The sequence below is a fragment of the Homarus americanus genome, unplaced genomic scaffold, assembly GCF_018991925.1.
Source record: "Homarus americanus isolate GMGI-L3 unplaced genomic scaffold, GMGI_Hamer_2.0 scaffold30108, whole genome shotgun sequence".
Taxonomy (NCBI): domain Eukaryota; kingdom Metazoa; phylum Arthropoda; class Malacostraca; order Decapoda; family Nephropidae; genus Homarus; species Homarus americanus.
In genome coordinates this window covers 11,823,406-11,838,688 of record NW_024748109.1, presented here as the reverse complement: position 1 = coordinate 11,838,688, position 15,283 = coordinate 11,823,406, and the positions used below count along the sequence as shown (strand labels likewise).

At 44.6% G+C, this 15,283-nt stretch overlaps 1 long non-coding RNA gene across 1 annotated transcript in view; it reads left to right on the top strand.

Moving 5' to 3' along the window:
- Positions 1-14,660, top strand: part of LOC121880146 — a 67,633-nt gene extending 52,973 nt beyond the window's left edge. The window contains exon 3 of the long non-coding RNA XR_006091495.1: positions 14,559-14,660. This is a non-coding gene — a long non-coding RNA (uncharacterized LOC121880146). The remainder of the gene's footprint in view (positions 1-14,558) is intronic.
- The last annotated feature ends 623 nt before the right edge of the window (positions 14,661-15,283 follow it).

Here is a 15,283-nt window from a genome sequence, read left to right as displayed (position 1 = left end):
TGGGTCAGTGATCTATGCTGGGTGGGCTAATACACGAATAAAAAAAAAAAAAAAAAAAAAAAAAAAATCCTAACCATTCTGAAAACCGAAAATTCCGAAAACCAGAAAATGCCTCTGGCCCCAAGGATTCGGATAAAGGATAATCAACCTGTATTGGGTAGAGTTGGGTAGCTCAGAAAAGAAATACATACAAAGTAAAAAAAAAAAATGCAGTAAAAGTACACACAAAGTAAAAAAAAAATGCAGTAAAAGTACTTACTTTGATGTGTGTATGTAGAATGTTCTGGTTGATGATGATGATGGAGATTAGAAGTGGGGGTGGAGGAGGAAGGAAGTGGGAGGAGGATAAATCACTTTTCCAGGGGACCCATGCTTGATGCAGTAATTTCACCAATAAAATTTTAGTTCACTAGGTATAATCCAAGATTATTTTCTTTAAATCAACACTGCACTCGCCATACAGGTTGTTACCTCTCTAGTCCGGCATTCTGTGGTCGGACTCCCGTGGTCTGGCTTTCATTTTAGTTTGCTTAATGATTGGGATAAGCAATTTTTTTAACTCCTCCTCCTCCTCCTCCTCCTCCTCCCTCTCCTCCTCCTCCTCCTCCTCCTCCCTCCTCCTCCTCCTCCTCCTCCTCCTCCTCCTCCTCCTCCTCCTCCTCCTCCTCCTCCCTCCTCCTCCTCCTCCTCCCTCCTCCTCCTCCTCCTCCTCCTCCTCCTCCTCCTCCTCCTCCCTCCTCCTCCTCCCTCCTCCTCCTCCTCCTCCTCCCTCCCCTCCCTCCTCCTCCTCCTCCTCCTCCTCCTCCTCCCTCTCCTCCTCCTCCTCCTCCCCTCCTCCTCCTCCTCCTCCTCCCTCCTCCTCCCTCCTCCTCTCTCCTCCTCCCCTCCTCCCTCCTCCCTCTCCCTCCTCCTCCTCCTCCTCCTCCTCCCTCCTCCCTCTCCTCTCCTCCTCCCTCCTCCCCTCCCTCCTCCTCCTCCTCCTCCTCCTCCTCTCCCCTCCTCCTCCTCCTCCTCCCTCCCCTCCTCCTCCCTCCTCCCTCTCTCCTCCTCCTCCTCCTCCTCTCCTCCCTCCCTCCTCCTCCTCCCCTCCCTCCTCCTCTCCCTCCCTCTCCTCCTCCTCCTCCTCCCTCCTCCCTCCTCCTCCTCCCTCCCTCCCTCCCCTCCCTCCTCCCTCCCTCTCCTCTCCTCTCCTCCCTCCCTCCCCTCCCTCCTCCTCCCCTCCCCTCCCTCCTCCCTCCTCCCCTCCTCCCTCCTCCCTCCCTCCCTCCCTCCCTCCCTCCCTCCTCCCTCCCTCCCTCCTCCTCCCTCTCCTCTCCCCTCCCTCCCCTCCCTCCTCCCTCCTCCCTCCCTCCCCCTCCCTCCTCCTCCTCCTCCCTCCCTCCCTCCCTCCCTCTCCTCCCTCCTCCTCCCTCCCTCTCCTCCCCTCCCTCCCTCCTCCCTCCTCCTCCCTCCTCCTCCTCCTCCTCCTCCTCCTCCTCCTCCTCCTCCTCTCCTCCTCCTCCTCTCCTCTCCTCCTCCTCCTCCTCCTCCCTCCTCCTCCTCCTCCCTCCTCCTCCTCCCTCCCCTCCCTCTCCTCCTCCTCTCCTCCCCTCTCCTCCTCCTCCCCTCCCTCCCTCCTCCCCCTCCTCCTCCTCCTCCTCCTCCTCCTCCTCCTCCCTCCTCCTCCTCTCCCTCCCCTCCCCTCCTCCCTCCCTCCCTCCCCTCCTCCTCCCTCCCTCCTCCCCTCCTCCTCCCTCCTCCCTCCCTCCTCCTCCCTCCTCCTCCCTCCCTCTCCTCCTCCCCTCCCTCCTCCCTCCTCCCCTCCTCCTCCTCCTCCCTCCTCCCTCCTCCCTCCTCCTCCCTCCTCCTCCCTCCCTCCTCCCCTCCCTCCCTCCTCCTCCCCTCCTCCTCCCTCCCTCCTCCCTCCTCCTCCCTCCTCCCTCCTCCCTCCTCCTCCTCCCTCCTCCCTCCCCTCCTCCCTCCCCTCCCTCCCTCCCCTCCCTCCTCCTCCCTCCTCCCTCTCCTCTCCTCCTCCCCTCCCTCCTCCTCCTCTCTCCTCCCTCCCTCCTCCTCCCTCCTCCCTCCTCCCTCCTCCTCCCTCTCCTCCCTCCCCTCCCTCCTCCCTCCCTCCTCCCCTCCTCCTCTCCTCTCCTCCTCCCCCTCCTCCCTCCTCCCTCCTCCTCCTCTCCTCCTCCTCCCTCTCCTCCTCCCTCCCTCCTCCTCCCCTCCTCCTCCTCCTCCTCCCTCCTCTCCTCCTCCTCTCCTCCTCCCCTCTCCTCTCCTCCCTCCTCCTCCTCCTCCCCTCCTCTCCTCCCTCCTCCTCTCCTCTCCTCCTCCCTCCTCCTCCTCCTCCTCCTCCTCCTCCTCCCTCCCTCCTCCCCTCCCTCCTCCCTCCCCTCCCCTCCTCCCCTCCCTCCTCCCTCCCTCCTCCTCCCCTCCCTCCCTCCCTCTCCCTCCTCCTCCCCTCCTCCCTCCTCCTCCTCCTCCTCCTCCCTCCTCCCCTCCCTCCTCCTCCCTCTCCTCCCTCCCTCCTCCTCCTCCTCCCTCCTCCCTCCTCTCCTCCTCCCTCCCTCCTCCCCTCCTCCTCCCTCCCTCCTCCTCCTCCTCCTCCTCCTCCTCCTCCTCCTCCTCCTCCCTCTCCTCCTCCTCCTCCTCCTCCTCCTCCTCCAATGTGGGTCTGTGACCTGTGCCCGGGTGGGCTAATCCCCGTAAAAAAAAACAACAAAGGTGCGGGAAATTAGGATTTGTTTGCCTCCGGCAGTTCGGCTCTCTCTCTGTTTGTCTGTACAGAGTACAACATTTAATCCTTCAATATGTCTTCAAAGAAACCACGAAACAGTGATAGTGGTGCTAGTGCTTCCAAGCGTAAGCACAAGTCACTATCTATCCAGGAAAAGGTTGAACTATTGCTTAAATTAGATAAAGGTGCTTAGGTACGCAACATGTGTGAGAAGTACGATGTTGGGTCAACCACGATCTATGACATAAAGAAGCAGAAGGACAAGATATTTAAGATTTTTGCAGACAGTGAGACCAAGAAAGTTATGATAACTTGTAAGACATTGAAAGAAGGCAAAAGTAGTGAGTTAGACAGTGCTTTATTACAGTGGTTTAAGCTTCGGCGTAATGATGGAGTAAGCATTTCAGGCGAGATGATTGTGGCGCAAGCAAAGATCTTTCATGAACAACTAAACCTTCAGCATGCCTCTGATTATTCGCAAGGATGGTTACACAAGTTTAAAAATAGGCATGGTATTTCTTTACATTATGTGTGTGGTGAAAAGCGAGGTGAAGACAGTGAAACAGCTGTCAAGTATGTGGACGAATTCGCAGTTTGTGGCAAAGGAGAAGTTATCCCTAAAACAAGTGTACAGTATAACGCTGATGAGACTGCTCTATATTGGCGTTGTATGCCTAGAAAAACGCTAGCTACAGAGTGATGAGGCACCAACAGGTGGTAAGGACTCGAAGGATAGGTTACGGTCCTTGGTTGTAGCAACGCAGCAGGCACTCACCGGTGTAAGCTAATGGTAATTGGGAATAGTGTCATCCCACGGCATTTAAAGGTGTGAAAATTTTTCCATTTATCTACCGTGGTAACAAGAAGGGGTGGATAACTACAAAACTATGCCTAGAGTGGTTTGAAAGGTATTTTGTGCATGAGGCTAGAGCACACTGCACCTCAGTAGGCCTAGATCCAAAGTGTAAAATAGTGTTGATTCTGGACAATTGTTCTGCCCACCCTAAGGCTGAACTTTTAGTGAAAGACAATGTGGTTGGACTATTTTTACCTCCAAATTGTACATCTCTGATTCAGCCTTGTGATCAGGGCATATTACGCTCACTTAAGTGTAAGTATAGAGCCACTTTCATGTGCCATTTGCTCGCTGCAGTGAATATTGGGAAGCATGTTTCTGCATTCAAGAAAGAGGTTATCCTAAAGGATGTTATTTGGACACTTGCCTATGCCTGGGATAAGGTGACTCCATCAACTTTGAAGAATGGATGGCATAATCTGTGGCCAGCCTTAATGTTTGAGGAGAGTGCAGATGTGGACCAAGACTTTGCTGGATTTCATGTGTTAAAAGAAAAGCAAGTTATTCGTGAGTTGCTTGAGTATGCTAATACAATGACAAACCCTGTGTGTGTTGAAGTGGCCAATAAACTGAGTGAAGAGCAGCTGGAAGAGTGGATGGATGTTGACAAAGGTGCCCCTATTGTGTATCAACTCTCTGATGAAGAGATTGTGGAGATGGTTAAGAAAAGAGAGAAAGAAGATGACGAAGTAAGCAAAGAGGAGGAAGAGGATATCAAAGAAAGAATTTCTATTGATAGGTGCATCCAGCTGTGCACAGAATTAATCACGGGACTAGAACAAAAGAGTTTTATTCCAGAGCAAGAATCATGGCTGTATTTGATTTAATCTAAACTGAATAAAGAGAATCCTAAGTACATGAAGCAAGCAACTTTGCAAGAGTGGTTCAAGAAGAGAGCCAACAAAAACAGTGAAGAGCACTCTAGCATAGCAAATCCACTTGCCAGCAGTTCCTCTGCCCCTGATGTACCTGATGTCACCACAGCCACGACCTCTGACACCACAGCCAACATCCCTGATGTAACTCAAATGTAATTTGAGTGTCAGTACTGTACCATCACTTCACTTTGAAAGCAGAATTTTGGTAGCATTAAAGGTTAATGAAATAGTACCCTGTATTCTTATTTATTTATTTCCTATCTTATGTTTTTATGCTTTATGTAGGGTGTTTCGAGGGTGAATTTTGCCTTATTTTCCTTACTTTTTTGGCGGATTACTACCTCTAATAAAGCAACATCCTAATAAACCAACGAAAATAACACAGATAAAGCAGTAAATAAGTGTTGCTTTCATATTCTTATGTAGAGTAATGACGATATGTTTTTCACATGTGCGCACTTATATACGCGCAGTCTCATTGTTTTTCTTTAACATTAATGGTTTGCTACTTTTATTGTTCTATTTATTAACATTAAATAACATTACTTAAAACAACCATATTAATTTTTTACATTAATTTGACTACAGCTACAACCAGGGTCATATTTTCTGGTTTTATATGTAGAACCACTCAGTCACTGGTTTTGTATATCAACGAAAACAATGCTGTGTCATTTCCTCGTGTGTTTTAATATTCTACGTATTATTAATGAATTGTATTGCTCATTTTGCACACATAAACATTAATTCAATAAAAAAGACATTCAGTAATAAACAATAATGAATCTTTTGTACACAAGAGAAAAATCGCTGTTTACACGATTATGCACGTCGTCTACACATTGGCGGGCTGTTCAAACACGTCGAAAGGGTGAATTTCTATGGTCCGGCACCGGTCAGGTCCCGAGGTTGCCGGACTAGAGAGGTACAACCTGTATTATCAATATGTTAACTAAATTTCAGAATGACCAATAATTTTAATGTAAAAATGCAAAAATATTCAAGAAAACAACAAAATAGATGTTCACTCCACTGTAAACAAAGCCACACTGACGCCTGGTGGGTGAGTCAAGAGGCTGATGGGCTCACAAAAAACTAGTTCCCTGTACTGCATAATTTATCAATATGTTAACTAACTTTTAAAATGACTAATAATTTTAATATAAAAAATGCACAAATATTAAAAAGCACAACTTTCTTGATATTTACTTCACTGGAAACGAATGTAAACATAGAACAGATTACTGAATTGGCAGACTAGCCCATCAGCTGATGCTCACAACAAAACGTGTTTGTCGTAAGGATTTCGTTCAATCAAAGTTTTGTTTGTTAACCTAATTGAAGATCCTTATGGGAGGTAATTCGTTAACCGAAATTTCGTTAATCAAACCGTTCGTTAACCGAGGGACCGCTGTATATAGGTGGTCGGCATTCAACTGCATCACATGGTTGTCATATAGTAAAAGAAAGTACAGTAGAAGTCCAAAAATCCGGACTGCTCGGGGATTGGGTCGGTCCGGATTTTCGGATTTTCCGGATTCTCAGGCAGTACTTTTAAAATTCCAATTTAAGGAGGAATAAAGAAGAAATGAACAGGTACATTTTGATAGTTTATTCATTAGCAAATATAAAATGCTTCATTTATCAAAACAAGTAGTTTTAAAGAAAAAGCTGTGAATTCTAGAATTTTAGTCTTTGCCTTTTTTATATCATAAATTGTAGACTTTCCAATGTCGTATGTTTCCATTAGAACAGTATTGCTCACACCACGTTCTAGTTTCTTAATTATTTCAAGTTTGTCACTCAATTTCAACGTGTTCTTCTTTCTCTTCACACAACGAAGTTTATCTACTTATAGGAGCCATTATTATGGGCTTGTACAGTACTCTGTAATTGGAAAGAGTAGGACTCAAAATTACATACTTTGTCACAGTTTGATTGCTAGTTTTAAAGTGGCGACCACGTGGTCGCTTGTTGTTGCTGTGCAGCTGTGGAGCTCACGCAGGCGCACATACACGCAAAAGCCCTCTAAAAAAATAAAATAAAATAAAATAAAATAATAAATACAGTCAACCCTCACATGTCTCCATGCGTGACGAACAGTTGCTACAGACAGCTGATCCCATGCCTCTACCAAGAAGTCCACAACTTTCTTGATGTTAAATATTCTCCAGAATTGTTTGAAAAGTATTTTTTGCTCTGCCAACTGTTGATCCTCGTCTTCTTCGCTCTTGCTATCGGTGGTGGTGTCACTCAGGTTACGCAACTCTTCCCTGGTGTTGGTGTAGTCGTTCAGGAGCTTGAATTTTTTTGTTGAGAATGCAGCTTTTACATTACAGATTAACTCTTGGTCCATGGGCTGTAATATAGACGTAGTGTTGGGAGGAAGGAAGACCACTTTTACGTTGGGGTGACGATCTAACAGTAGGGGCGAGTGTCCTGGTGCATTGTCCAGCAGCAACAAAATCTTGAATGGCACATTCTGTTGCTCACAGAATTTCTTTACATCGGGAACGAAACAGTCATCAAACCAGGAGAGGGACAGTGTAGAGAACATCCACGCCTTACGTGCGGTCAGCCAGTGGACATTTAGCTTGGTCATGCCCATGTTCTTGTAGGCGTGCGGCTTGCTGGCTGTGTGGATCACCGATAACTTGAGCTTACAGGTACCAGAGGCATTGGTGGTAAACAGGACGGTAATGCGCTCCTTCTGCATCTTCCGGCCGTGAATCTTGCAGGCATTCTTCACAACGAAGGTCTTGGAAGGTAGTTTTTTCCAAAAAAGAGAAGATTCGTTCATGTTAAACACCTGGTCGTCGGTGTACTGTCCTTCCTCCATAATCTCACGTAAAAACTGAGGAAATTCCCTAGCCGCAACACGGTCAGCACTAGCTTCTTCACCACCAATGTTTATATTGGTGATCTTGTTCCGCATCTTAAACCTCTGTAACCACCCAGAGGAAGCATTAAAGGGTTTGGGCTCTGTAATTCCCATCTTTCGTGACACTGCAGCATACAGTTCACATGCGTACTCCTTAAAAGAGTGCGTGTCGACTGCCATGTTCCATCGCGCCTGACGCACCAAGTAGCTTACAAGTAATTTTTCTGTCTTGAGAAGCACCTGGTTGTGAAAATACTTGATCATAGAAGCAACTGTAGACTTTGTGATCTTCATGTGCTCCTTTATCTTGGCTGAATCCTTCTTTATTGTCCGGATCGTAGATTCGTTCACACCATGCTGACGCGCCAAATCAACCTGTCCTATTCCTTTCTCTAACTCTTGGATGATCTTGTACTTCACTTCTTAGCTTAAGGAACGTCGTGTCTTCTTGGGCTTAGGGCGGCCATGGTCCAGGCAAGGAAAGGTTTCTCTGTGGGGGTGGTGGTCCGGCAGAAGCCATTTTACAGAACAATGGATGCACGATTACACGGTGTGGCCTGGAGGGATGAAACTGCCGCGGCTAGGTCAAGCGTCGTCTTTCCTCCCTCCCTCCCTCCCTCCCCTGGGTGGACACTTCATATTACTTTAAACCAATTACAGCTAGCATCGGAGGGAAGTAGGGATGCATGGCCAATCACAGTCCGATACGTCATATGACGTCAGTGATAACGCAACAGAGACATGCATTGCGCAACCTTAACGCGCGGCTTGGCCAGGCGGAGGAGGGAGGAGGCGGGAGCAGACGGGGGGGGCGAATCTAAAAATAGCGTCGAGCCTGACACACTCCGCGTAAAGAGGTACACACACCGCTGAATGTGAGCATCCTGGGTTCCGGCAGGGCACCGCGTAAATGTGGAAACGCGGAATGTGGGACCGCGTAAAGTGAGGGTTGACTGTAAATTAATTGAAAAGTCTGGATTCTTGGGTGGTCCTGATTTTTGGCATCCGGGTTTTTGGACTTTTACTGTAACACAATATCTAAAAATAAAATGTAACAAATTACAGGGTATACCGTAAAATACATTCATTCTGTACTGATATAAAATGAGATCATTCTGTACAGTGGTCCCTCGGTTAACGAGCACAATCCATTCTAGAAGGTTGCTCGTTAACCGAAAAACTCATTAACCGAAACCATTGTTTCATTGGTTTTTTGGGTAATTGGTTCCAGCTCACCGAAAATTGCCTAAATTCAACAAAAATGGTAGAAAAGTACACTAACTTTGAGGTGTGTATGTAGAAGGCTCCTGGAATGGGGGTGGAGGAGAAAGGAGAAGAGAAGGCATTGGGGTGGAAGAGAAGTCACCCCATGGCACCATTTCACCCATAAAATTTTAGTTCTCTTGGTGTAATTCAAGATTATTTTCTTTAAATCAACACTGCACTGCATTATATATTGTCAATATGTAAAATAAATTTCAAAATGACCAATAATTTGCTTGCAAACAGATAAAAAGTGTTTAGTTGAAGAGAGTCTCAAGCAAGATGTTACTTCCACTGAAAAGACAGAGACTGGCGCCTGTTTGGTGTATTGCCAGGCTGGATGGCGTGCATGAAACTAGTTTCCTGTACTTCAATTATGTTCAATAATTGTTAAAATGACTAAAAAAATTAATATTAAACTTTTAAAATTATTGAATTGTATAAACTTCTTGATATTTACTAAAATAGTAAGGAATTTAAGCCCTAAAACCGATTACTGTATTGGCGGACTAATACTACAGCTTGTGGACCACCAAATGCCAGCGAAAACATGTTGAGGTCGGTTCGTAAAAAATTCGTTAATCGACGGATTGCTCGTTAACCGAAGTTAAGAATCTTATGGAAGGTAACTCATTAACCGAAATCTCGTTAACCGAGGTATCACTGTACTCACATCCTTCAACGAGGAGGAAGACTTCCAGAACTTGTAGATTGACTTTTGGGGAGGAAGTGAGTGAATGAGCCTGAGTAAATTGAAAGAGTGAGGGTGAATGTAGGTGACTGGATGAGTGTGTGGGCATGTGGATGAGTGTGTGGGAATGTGGATGAGGGTGTGTGAGTGTGGATTAGGGAAAGAGAGGGATTCCAATGTAGCGTAGTTGATCAGTGGAGTGTGGAGGTGGAAGGTGCTTGGTGATTGTGGGAGGCATGTGGTGGGGTTGTGGTGCACCATCTGGGTGGTGAGGAAGGAAGGTAGTGGGTAGTATGAGGCTTGCATAATGCAGGAGATGTGAAGGAGATGCTTGGAATGTGGAAGGTTGTGGTGAAGAAGAGTGAGGGTGGTACGTTGTTGGTGCGGGGGTGGTGGTAGAGGGAGTCTCTGGTGGCGAGACGCGTGATAATGTGGATGCAACCGACAATTTCTCCCCCAGATTCTTGACTTTATTTGTTGTTATCACTATCATTTTCATTTCCAGGCTTTCTATTATCACTGTCCACTAGATCCTCACTGTCCCTAAACAGGAGTTCTAGATATTGTCACTATAACGAGGTTCTGTAGCTTATTGTGGTAACGGCTTTTGAAAACTTAACACACTGTAAATATGAAAAAAAAATTTCATTACACAACCATCACTTCACTTCTCTAACACTAAAAGGAAATTATTTCAGGGAGTAGAGTAAGCACTGCAATCAAGGAGTTGAGGCAGCCTGCACGGAGTTATGGAAGTTTAAATGGACGCAGCTCACTCACAGTCTGACTGCTGAGATAATACTGCGCATTTATCGTTCTGGTCTTCGCTTCTTATGGGCCTCAAAAGTTGCCAATTAGTTTATTTGATAGAACTTATTTGCTGCTATGACGCATTAAAATTCGACGTTATTCTGTTGAAAACTTAATTTTGGACAAATTTTTAAAAGTTTTGGGAGTCAATTTGCATCACCGTGAAGTTGGTCTTAACATGAATATGACGCAAATCGTGTCATCATGCTCCGGAGGGTTGATAAGAGAAATGACGCTATGTTTCCATGAGTGTGCGTGTAACATATGTTAGCCTTCTGCTGTCAGTCTCACACTTTTTTGTCTTTACTGTCACAGGTTACTTTACTGTACTGTACATTAAATTACATTAATTGAAACATACAGTCAACCCTCACTTTACGCGGTCCCACATTCCACGTTTCCACGGTGCCCTGCCAGAACCCAGGATGCTCACATTCAGTGAAGCAAATGGCAGAGACATTTGCTACAATTAATAAGGGGATGCAAATGTTTGACGGAATGGATAAAAATTATGAGCGTTTTGCCAAAGTTGACAGATTGGTCCAAGATGCACTTGCTTGCTACAGGGAAATTTATAATGAAAAGAAAAAGCAAACTGTGCAGTCTAAATTGGACATCTATTTTAAGAGGTCCCCCATTGCTGTCTCCTCACACCCCACCAGTGCTGCCTCTTCACTCCCTAAAGATGATCCAATAACTTCAACCAGCAAGTTTCCCCTGTACATAAGCCTGTAAATCTGCCAAAAAAATACAGTTGAAAAACTTTACATGATAAAATGTACTACAGTACACTAATGTACTAAATTTTTTAGCGTGCAAAATATATGACGTTTATATTCAAATTATTCACTGCCTTGCAAGGATTCCAGCAATGGAAATTATATTCTAACTTTAGTCTGTGATATTATATAAGATAAAAAGTTAAAGCCTACTGTATAACCACCAAACCCTTGCTGTGAGGGGAGGCGACAGTGACATGTTTGACAGTTAGCGCCGAAGGTCTAGTGAAGTATTTATTTGTTTATTTATGTCCTTTAGATTGAGTTTTTGTTTTTTGCTTATAAAATGTCATAGAAGTGACCGGGGAGAATATAATTTACATTGCTGGAACTCTTATAAGACAGTGATTAATTTGAATGTAAACATGCAATAGTTTGCACTGGACAAATGTTTTAGTAATCATTTTGTACATTATTTTGATTACATGTACAGTACAGCTTTGGGCTTAGGACAGTGTGTGCATGTAAATGAATTTCAATAAATAAATAAAGTTACATATATCGAGCCAAAAATACTTTATGTAGATAGAGCTTGGATGGCTAAATTTTAGAATGACATAATTTTAATATAAAAAATGCGCAAATATTATAGAGCACAATTTTCTTGATATTTTCTCCACTGGAAACGAATGTTAACATAGAACAAGATTATTGAATTGGCAGGCTAGCCCATCAGCTGATGCTCACTACAAAACGTGTTTGTCGTGAGGATTTCGTTAATCGAAGTTTTGTTCGTTAAATGAATTGAAGATCCTTATGGGAGGTAATTCGTTAACCAAAGTTTTGTTAATCGAACCGTTCGTTACCGAGAGACAACTGTACTGCTTTAACTGATTGGCAGAACAACCCTCAATCTCGTTCCAAAGCTGATACCTTCCGCAGGAAGAAAGCTGGCCCAGCGGGAACTTTGCAATCTAAAGAATGACTGGTTTAAAAATAAAGCATGTGAAACACAAAAATTTGCAGATCAGCACAAGATGCACAAATTTTTCATTTCCACCAAAACATTTTATGGGCAAATCACTCGTGGCGGAGCCCCCTCCGCTCATCCGACTGTAACTCCATAATTAAAGACGATGAAGACTTCCTTCAGCGTTGGAAAGAGCATTGCCATTCACTGCTCAACCGAAACACCGATGTAGATGTCCTGACTACCCAGCAGGTCCCTCAGCAACCGGAGCTGACCCACCTCCGCTATCCTCCATCCCTGGATGAGGTAGTTACTGCTGTCAAACAGATAACAAATAAAAAAGCCTCAGGGCCTGATGGAATCCCAGATGAGTTGTATTAAACAGCAGGATCTCTGCTTACCAGCCGTCTCCACTCTCTCCTCGATAATATATGAGAAAAGGAGGAAATCCCCCAAGCCCTTAAAGATCCCTCAATCTTCAATATTTATGAGAACAAGGAAGAACGGTCAGACTGTGGCAACTACTGCGGGATCTCGCTGCTCTCTGTAGCAGGCAAGATTATCGCCCGAGTCCTCCTAAACAGACTTCTTCCTAAGACGGGAAACTTCCTCCCAGAATCTCAATGTGGCTTTAGACCATTACGTGGCACCACTGACATGATCTTTGCTGCCCTCAAGGTACAGGAGAAGTGCAGAGAATGGAGTCGTGACCTGTACATAGCTTTTATCGACCTAACCAAGGCCTTCGATTCGGTCAACAGGGAAGCCCTCTGGTGAACCCTCAACCGTTTTGGCTGCCCACTAAAATTCATCGCCATTGTGAAGCAACTCCACTATGGCATGAATGGCATTGTCCTGCACAATGGCACCCGGTTTGAGTTCTCCATCCAAACAGGGGTGTCTACTGGCAAAAACTCTCTCTTCCATTTTCTTGGCTGCCTTCCTTACTCATGCCAGCCCCAATTTAGCCGGCGGGGTGGACATCGAGTACTGGGTGTAGGGTCTTTTCAACATAAGACGAATCCAGGCAGGAACAAAGGTGTCGGCAGCTTCCATTACTGAACTTCAATATGCAAACGATCTCACTCTTGTTGCTCACACTGAATGTGACCTACAGGAGATCCTGAACACCTATGAAGATGCTTATGCACACTTCGGCCTTGAGGTGAATGTGCGTAAGACTCGATTCTCTTTCAAACTGCCCCTGGTTCAGACACGCCTCCACCATCCATCCAGCTTAACGGTACTGCCCTCTCTAATGTTACCCACTTTCGGTATCTCGGCTCCCACCTGTATAAGGAGTAAAGGTCTTATTGTATGACACAACTGTGTGCGTCTAACTGCATGGTAGCGAGTTAAATATAAGCTGTGGAGGAGTGCTTGACAACCCTCAATTCCACTCCATCTATCTAATTGCTCACATCTTTCTGCTTTCTCACTCTGTAATGTTGAAGGGATACAACTGTGCTCATTTATACTTATACCCGTACTTAACACAATCTCTCTAAAAATACTTGAAGTTTTGTGTCTAATCAAGATGTCTTCAGGTCATGAGACCCACTAATCTTCCACCCTAGAAATGGTAACCTGACATTCCAGCAGATCAGTAATATGAGACTACTAATCCCCCATCCTACCTCCATCTGATATTGGATCAGGTCAGATCAGTTACAAGAGACCCACTAATCCCCCACAGCTCCATGGGAGTGGAAAATGACAGTCTTTTCTGTAACACATCTTCATTAAATCATACCCATATCCTATAGATTTTACTTTATATATATATATATATATATATACAGCCACTCCTCGACTTACGACGGGGTTAGGGACCCAAAACCAGTTCATAAGTCGAATTGGTTTGAGTCGAAAATGCGAAAATAATACATAGAAAATCTAAAATGGGTGTCTCTTTTTCTTTTCAGCACCACAGAACTCTCACTTTTAAGCATGCCAGCCATTTTAAAGGGAATTACAAACGTAAATTTTGTCAGTACACAGTGCAATCACTAACGTCGGGACTCGAAAATACGTAATTTGAAAATTTTTTGGTACGACTGGGGCGGTCATATGTCCGGGTGGTCGTAAGTCGAGGAGTAGCTATTTTTTTAACCAAACATTTAGATAAACTATTGTGGATTATTATAGTAAAAAAATGAAGTTTCTAACAGAACTGTATTTATGGATTCCAGTAGTTTAAACTCGAAGGAAAAAAATCTCCAGCACCCAGAAATGTTCTGGAGAAGTGGGCTAGTGTAGATCTGTACAAAATGTCTAGTTTAGACACTCAGAAACTTTTCCCAGTAACCGAAAAAGGTTCCAGGGTTAAGGAATTTTTCTGGGTTTGAGAAAGTTGTCTCGTTACCCGGAAATCTCTCATCCCCGGAAGTGCTCTGCTCCAATTGTTCATGCTAACTGGGATATCACTGTACTGTACATCTGACATCTGTATTCCCTCTTTACCAAAGTAATAGCGACGCTACCTCCTCTGATTTCCTACCAACACTCTCCCCCCCCCCACACACACACGAAGAATTCTTCTCATGTAAAGGAATATAAATAAATTCTGAAATTGCCATTGTTCTTGGTTTTGGAAGGCAGGTCTCAGTTTCTGTCTCTTAGAGTAGTGTTTGGTCTCAAATAGTCTGGTCAGTTACATCCCTGCCACAAATGTTAAGGGGATTCTTGGGACAAAACCCCCAAAAATGGGTTAACATATTTCTTTGAGCAAGAGAGATAACCCTTTTCACTAATAACTGTTAAATTTTCAGAAACTGAAGCGATCTGGATATCAGCTTTATGAAAAAGTTTGCGAGAGAGTTTTGACATCTGATTTCTTCACAGGTAAGATTGATGTTACAAGGTATCAGGGATGGAGTACAAGAGGTCCTCGTTATAAGTGTCTTCATTATAAGTGGTCAAATAAGAGGATTCTAAGGCTGAAATCTGTCAATCTTTGGGGCACAAGCATTTGTGCGATTGATTTTCCCACCCGCCCCACATTCTCTTATAGTTCATCCTTCTCACCCGCACTATGCATGCTCAGTACCAGTTACAGTGGTCCCTCGGTTAACGAATGGTTCGGTTAACGAATTATCTTCCATAAGAATCTTCAATTTGGTTAACGAACAAAAATTTGATTCACGAAATCCTTACGAAAATCACGTTTTGGTGTGAGCATCAGCTGATCAGCTGATGGGCTAGTCTGCCTATTCAGTAACCTGTTCTATGTTTACATTCGTTTCCAATAAGGTAAATATAAATAAAGTTGTAATCTTTAATATATTTTCATGTTTTGTATTACATTTTTTAGTCATTTTAACATTTATTTAACATATTGATAATACAGTGAAACCTTGCTTTACGCGGTCATTTGAACCCGCGGAGACCCGCGTAAAGCGGGAAACATGTAAAGTGAACAACAGAACATATGGGATTAATTGAAATAGAGACCGGGCCTACCCCCAAACTCCACTTTTTCCCGACACAATACCTA